Genomic DNA, 7,344 nt, shown 5'->3' with positions numbered 1-7,344 from the left:
AGTACTTGCTCTTAACTATGTGCTTGTCTTCAGAAGGTGTTTTTTAATGCCTAACGTAGACCTGTGCAGTAAATTAAGCCAATTTTTTCTTGATATAGAGCAATAAACAGCATAGACCTGATAAACCCATACAAATCAACCTATGATTCAACGTAACTCTCAGGTATTTCTACATAATAAAACACAGCTCCCTATTGCAGCTGCTGAACGGCAGCCATTCCTTATCCCTTCCATCACCTGACTGTTGTGGCATGGTGCTTCTTTGGTGCTTTAGAGCAGCAGTTTCTTACCAGCTCCCAGTAGTTTTGCACTATTCATTTTTTCTGTAGTCAAATGCTATATAATTTCAGCTTAATTTTCATTACATTTATTTCTACTGGCTGACACAAGAGATTGCATGTGGTCCTGTTTCTATTTGATTTACTGGCTAAATGTTCATTAACTTACAGTGATATCATACTTTGGGCATGTTCCTATCGCATACACCAGTTTTTCTAGCACACTACGACAAACATCACTGTATTTTTCATTAAGCAGGAACAAATATGCCATGGCTCTCCAAAATGGGACTATGCAGATGGCATGCTGGTGTTCTGGGTGAACTGGTGATCTCCAGATCAAATTTGATTAATTCCCAAGGGCAGCGCAAAAAAGGATTACTGGCCACCCACCAGTTAAATGCCGTGTGGGCTCTGGGATAAGGTAAGTTCTTTCTGCATGACAGAAGGAAACCCACAACTGGAACATGTTTAAGAACTTGATCTATGCATTATCTACATTCAAAGTCTGCTCCCTTTCTGTGAAACACTAACAGAGGAAAAATTTATAAAATCTTATATTAGTCACTGTTACTAACAGATAAGACTATGTTTACTCAGGGCCAGATCAGTTGGGTGAAGTCCTGTTTTCTGTGACCAACTTTGTTGATCACAACTACGCTCTAAAACAAGTCATATTGTGAGCCATTTTTTAAGACCTGAATGACACAAAAAGTTTAGGATTGTGGTGTAAAAATCAAACAGGGTTTTCTTTGAAAGCTTCCATGGACAACATCAGTTTTCACAGCTTAAGATCTGTCTCTGCTTCTCCCCTACACTGGTAGAAAACACAGATTACGAATAAGCATTCTACAAAAGGCGTGAAGAAAAAAAGATATGGCCATCCACTGAATATACATGCACAAACATAAATACACTTACCTGAAGCAGATGTAAAAGCCCACTAAAACAAATGAAGGGAGCAGAAAGGAAGAGGGAAGAATCTTGCCCATGCCAAGTGTCCCTATAAAGAAGTCTAGGATAGAATGCCAATGAGCAATGACTGCAAATTAGGGAAAACACTTGAAAGAAAATAAAACACAGGTCCCTTCCTACTGTGTCCCTCAACTGTTGGCTATTGCCAGCTTCAGGGTGGCCGATACTTCTGCCCCTATGAGCCCCGTTCCAAAAAAATCTTAATCTTGAGGCCAAGACAGATACCCTTCAGCTCGGCGCTCTGGGCTGAAAGGAAGTGTGCCAGCAAGGGACCACAGATGGGAGATGGCATTGGCTTCTTGGGAGTCCCACCTTGTGCTGCGTGCCGTGGGGTCCCAGGATGAGCTGCCAGTGCCCATCTCAGCAGACCCCGCTGGCTTGCTTCCTCGCTGTCATTCCTGTTAGGGATTTGGATTACCTAGCAGCTTCCACAGTGGCACAGCCTGGCTGCCAGTCCCATGGCATAAAGCATGCCACCGGGACCCCACCACCTTGGAGACCATCTGCAGCAAGCATGCCACGGTTTGTTTACCCTTGTGCTAGATCCTAGGATCAGGGATCCAGAAAACTCCATCTTCTTGCTCTATTTTTTTGTTACTGATCTGCAGTGTGATTTTCAGTGAATCTTTTCCCTTCTCTACCCTTCCATTTCCCTGACTCTGCCTGCAAGCAGTTTGGTGCAGACTGCCTTTCAGTGTGATGCTGCATAGCATGGAGCGCAAGCGGGGACCCAGCTCCCAGCTAAAGCTTCGAGGGAACTGTGCAAATACAAATTGCAAGCCGTTTTCTTGACACTAGGTATACATTTTGTCCTTGATCTTCCATCACATAATAATCCCCCAAAGTCAACTTTCTGAAGAAAGCCAAGGAAGTTTGCTGGCTCTTGCCTTCAGAGCTGGATAAGAAAATACGACAGGTGGATTCACTCAGGTGCATTCCTTGGAGTATTCAGAGACTATCGGAGCAAACAGGCTTGTGTTAGTTGTAGGCATGCTTTTCACATGGCACGTTTCTTGGCCACTCCTGCGACTGGCAATTACTAAAGCATACACAAACAAATATGGGGAAATATGCATATGTTTAAATGCCTAACATTATGTTATGGTTCTTTGTACTAAGAAACAACAGCCCTGCAGTACAGTTTATTGCTGTAATAATGGAAAGATACAATTTGTAAAACATAAAATTATCTGCTATAAACAAAGGCTCTTATTGAAAGAAAAATAAACTAAACCTCATACTGTAATTGGCTTAGATGCCTTAATCACTGCCAATTAGGCAGTGGCTGCATACATTGTACATGGATTAGACAGTATTTTCTCTCATTTGAATTAGTTAACACATTATGGGGATGTTAATGAATTACTTTTCAGTAAATATGATTTAGATTTTTGTTGTGTCTTTGTTCAACTATCTAAGAAGGTATGGATTGAAAAAAATTTAATATTTCACATTGGAATTAATTCTTAGTGTTCAGTTATATCACATTTCTCATTATGCCTATGCTTCATTAAAAGTAGCTTAAAATATTTAGCATATATTTACAGTCCATTTTCACACATCTATAACACAGGTATTGATAGGTGAAAGTAATTATTTCCCAAGTTCAGTATGAGATGTGATATTTGAAATATCTTTTCAGGAATAATTTTCTACAGAGTATAAATACTGTTTTGTTTATAAAACCTCTTTCAGGTTGCTAAAGGGAACTTCTAAAAAAGGCATGGTTTATGCTACCATTTAAAAACAATTTCTTGCTGCTGCAGGTTCTAAATATTCATATTCACAATAGTTGACAATAGTCTCTCTACTATAACGATAGTTGCTCGCACATCCGTTCAGGTGTTTTCTTGAGGATAAATGGCCAGAAAAATCAGTTAAAAATCATAATAACTGTGACTGAAGATGCAAATGAACAAACAAAACCCAGTAATAACACCATAATCAAAGCAAACTATTTTCCAAAAGCTTTCTGAAAATCTGTACTTTGAAAAGGAAGTTTCATGCTGTTTAGTAGAAGATTTCTTGTAAGGTCAAACTGTGAATCCCCAGCAGAAGCTCAGCTGTTCCCAAAACACAGATAAAACGCGCAAAGCAAAACAATACACTGTGTCTCATCCTTTCTGAAAGTCTTAGTCTATTCATCACACTTCTTGGTATTGCCCACCACTACCAGCTTATTTTAATCAACTGCTTTATACTCATTCTGGTAATTGCTTGTTATCCATTTCCACACCACTGGCTTATTCATTATTTCCAGCAAAACATTACAGACCTCATTTTATGAAAATAATTTATATACAGCATGTAGCATAATTTCTTTTTAGTTTTAATAGAGTTTGTTTGCACTTTAATTTCAATTCAAATAATGCATTAGAATTTTACTCTTTAAGTGCATTTCAGTATAAGTTGTTTCTTTCGCTGTGATTTAAAAAAAATTACTAGAATTAAAAATACTGGAATTGAAAAATACTGGGAAACATATTTTTCACAAAGAAACAGTTGATGTAAAATCAGAAAACAGTGATGTAGAAAGAAATTTCTTTTCTTCCTCTTTCAATACACATTTGCAAACTTGTGTTTTTCCAGAACAAAAAATACTTTAGAATTAAGTAAGTTTAGAATTAACAACAAATGGTATTCAGAATTCATTTCATAACAATATTTAATAAGCTTCTTAAAACATTATTTTCTCAAAATAGCTGTAAATTTCTAATAATTAAAATGTTTTCAGTTATAAAAGAAATAAGAGATTTATTAATTTCTTTATGGGGAAACCTCTATTGTTGATAAAACATAAATGTATAGTTGCCTATTTTAAATCAGAAATGATAATCAATAGAATGTTGCTTTCATGAAAACAAAAGATTAAACATTTCTACAGGTTGTGATGAAAAGAAAAAAACACTTTATTGAAAGTGTATTTTTGATGATTTATAACTATTCTAAAATACATACTATTTGAAATATTTTCTTGACCTTGAACTTCAAAACAAATGTAGTGGATTTTATATTTTCAAAGAATTCTGACAATTCAGGTAAGTAGTTTCAGCCTCTACAACAAATTATTTGTAGTATCAACCGTTTTAGCTGATATTTATATTTAATCATGTTTGGAAATTTTTTCCTGAAATCACTTCACTTGAATATAAAGAAAACTAAGAAAATTGGTTTAGGTCATTTTAGAGGTTTGTGTATCTTCTTTTAATTCTGTATTTCAGGTGACAACATAGTTTGATTATCTGATATTCGGGTGGAAAGAAAGAAAAAAATAGCCACATCATTTTTTGAAAAAGTTCCTGAAAAAAATCTGAGGATAATGTAAAGTCACATTAACTATGTGGCACTTTTATGTATTAAATTCGTTCAGTTTGATAGCACGAGGATTATAATCTCCCATGGCAATCTCTACTGACAGCACCACAAAGGCAGCATAAAACCTTTCTACAGAACCATTGCGTATACTTCCCCCAAATATTGGGAGAATATGGGATGAAAAGGTGAGGTTTTGCTGAACATGGTTTATCAGAAGGGTGATAAATCAGCACATTTGAGCACAGAGGTAAATGTCAGGGGACTGCTGAAATCTCCCTTCCATGTTCATCCTGAATGTGAAGCTGCACATTTACCTGGCCAAAGGACCCGGTGCCCCCAGTCCCTCCTGGGGAACAGCAGTTCCCAGGGTCTGACTGAAGTTTAAACAACCAGAGATCTTCAGGGGGAGACAGCAACCAAGACTTCACTTCTCCTTCCCCAAAAGTGAAGTCTTCTACGTGTAAAGCAAGACAGCTAATGCCCCTGGAACCTGAGGAGGGTGTTCTGTACCGAGCTTGTTACAGGTGCCTATGTATTGGGTTAAGGAAGGAAGGAAGGAAGATAAATTTGAGAAAGCCATAAATGTTACAAAACAGAGAAATGGTGATAGGTACTGTATGTGCACACAAACTTTGTAATGTGATGTGATTTTTCACATCTTAAAAAAAATAATTGATCTGTGTATTTGAATCCTTGACACTTTCGCAAGTAAAGGTTATGGGGGGTTGCCATTAACTTCAGCATCTTTTTCTGATAAATCATGGACTTCAGAACTTGTAGAGGAATTTCTGTGATTTAAACTAAAATATATTATGAGCATAAATTAGAGTTCTTGCAAAGTATGCATGGTCTCCTGCAAACACTCACATGCCACTGGCCTTTTCCTTGAAGATATGAGTGGTACCAGCTCCCTCTTTTCTCCAGGGGAAATCAGAGGTCTCCCTTCTGCTCTCAGCCAGTTTCTCCTCACCAGCCCCCCAGGTGCTGCTTCTAAACCTCCCAGAAATAGAAAGGGCATGTGGAATTGCTGGGGTCAGTTCTGAAGCAAGGAAAACAAATATTATTTAAGCTATAGGATTTCATGTATGCTCAGTAGCACTGTGAGTCCAGATAGAGTGATTATATTATACGCTTCTTTCTGATATGAATTCTTTTAGTTCGTACAGTATTATATCTATTTTTTTTAGTTTTTCTAAATCGGTGTATGATGCCACGTCCTTGACATACACTTTTTCAGTTATAAACCCACTTGGTTACACTTCATTTCCCATTGTAGGAGGGGATCTGGGTCCACTCCCTCCCAGTTAAACTACCATAAGATCTGGTCATGGAGATGGACCATTATCATCCTTGAGGTCCAGAAAAGCATGTGTTGGAGGGTAGCAGCTGGGAGAGCTGGGAATTAGGCATTCCAGATATTTGGTTTCCCCCATGGAGATGGAGTAGATCGGTATCTGTTTTATGATATTTATTTTTTTCTGCGCTGAATTTCAGTTTCAGTAGGAATCAGCTCTGTACAAAATGTTGTGCGCATCAGAGAAGGGGCTGGTTATATGCCCAGCTCCTCCACGCACCCTGCCCTCTGCGGCCCCCTGCGCCCTCCACCTCCGGCTGCAAGCCTGTCGGGGCAAAGACTTTGCTGGGGGGGTTCTTCAGCAGCGAAGTTTCTTGATGCTTCCCGAAAGCATTCATGGGCGCTGACTTCCTGCCGGAGTCCTGCGCTTTCTGTAAAATGAAAAGTAGCAAAACAGCCCAGAAAAATCTGTGTTTTTCTGGAGAAAAAACCCCAAACGTATGGTTATTTCCCAGGATGGGAAGAAACCCCCCGAACCCCAAAAGGGTTATTTCCCAGCGCCTTGCACACTGAACCCTAGGAGGGAGTCAGGCTCTCAGTGCTGCCGCAGCCGGCTGAGCCCGCGGCCGTGCAGCTCTCAGCGCGGCGGCGGGGCCGGGGCCGGGGCCGGGGCCGGGGCCGGGGCCGGGCCCTGCCGGGACCCCCCGGGGCGCCTCGCCCCTGGCCATGCCTGGCCGCGGCGCTCGCGGCGACCCTTGCGGTATGCGGCTGCCTTTGGCAGAGGCACATGAAGGATTTCATTGAGTGTGAAGACAGAGAGCAGAGACAGAAAGCAGAAGGAGGCGGCTGCAGCCTTTGTAGTCGGGGAGGAATGCGGAAATGTTGAAGCACTATGTCAAACTTTTTTGAAACGGGGTCAAGTCACATTCAGCCAGCGTGGGAAAGCAAGGGGAAAAAAAAAAAAAAGTTGGGGCGGGGGGGTGGGTGGGGGGAGGCAGCAAGCTGCTGCTGCTCCCAGGCTGAACAGAGGCCGAGGGAGCGAGCGAGGAGCGGCGGCGCGTCGCGGCGCCGGGGGCAGCGCGGAGCAGCGGCAGCGCTGAGGGCCGGTGCCCGAGCCCCGCACCGGCAGGCTGCGGCCGGCGGGGCTGCGGTCGCGGCGCTGCAGCTCCCCGGGGGCCGCCGGCCGCGATTTTCATTTCGCGTTCTCGCTTTGCCCGGGCAGGGTGGGGGCGGGAGGAGCGGGCTGGGGGACGAGTGCGAGCTGCCTTCTGCGCCAAGGTGCAGCCCGGCGGCGGCGGCAGGAGGATGCGAGCCGAGGGCGGCCGGGCCGCGGAGCAGCTACCTGTGTGGCCCGGGCGGCCGCTGCCGGGACCTGCCGGAGACATCGCCATGTGAAGGGGCAGACCCCGGGCCGGCTCTCCACCCCGCCTCGCTCAATGGGAGGTTTGTTTTAGGGAGGACTCATCCCCTCCCTCCCCACCC

The 7,344-nt window shown here is 42.5% G+C and overlaps 1 protein-coding gene and 1 long non-coding RNA gene across 3 annotated transcripts in view; one reads left to right on the top strand and one right to left on the bottom strand.

Moving 5' to 3' along the window:
* The first annotated feature begins 525 nt into the window (after positions 1-525).
* Positions 526-7,344, top strand: part of CDK6 (cyclin dependent kinase 6) — a 147,399-nt gene continuing 140,580 nt past the window's right edge. Inside the window, exon 1 of one of the 2 annotated variants that reach the window (XM_037382433.1) lies at positions 526-702. The gene's annotated coding sequence lies outside the window, so the exon portion shown is untranslated. Of the gene's footprint in view, positions 703-7,075; positions 7,306-7,344 lie in introns of those variants that run through there. The other variant, XM_037382430.1, reaches the window with a different exon arrangement.
* LOC119145768 lies at positions 6,022-7,276 on the bottom strand. Its single transcript, XR_005103526.1, has 2 exons — positions 7,205-7,276; positions 6,022-6,293 (listed from the first exon to the last, which is right to left on the bottom strand). It is a non-coding gene; the product is annotated as an uncharacterized LOC119145768 (long non-coding RNA).

This window comes from Falco rusticolus, chromosome 4 (genome assembly GCF_015220075.1).
Source record: "Falco rusticolus isolate bFalRus1 chromosome 4, bFalRus1.pri, whole genome shotgun sequence".
Classification (NCBI taxonomy): Eukaryota; Metazoa; Chordata; class Aves; order Falconiformes; family Falconidae; genus Falco; species Falco rusticolus.
Note: the sequence above shows the minus strand (reverse complement) of the source record. Positions and strands in the feature narration are given on the sequence as shown.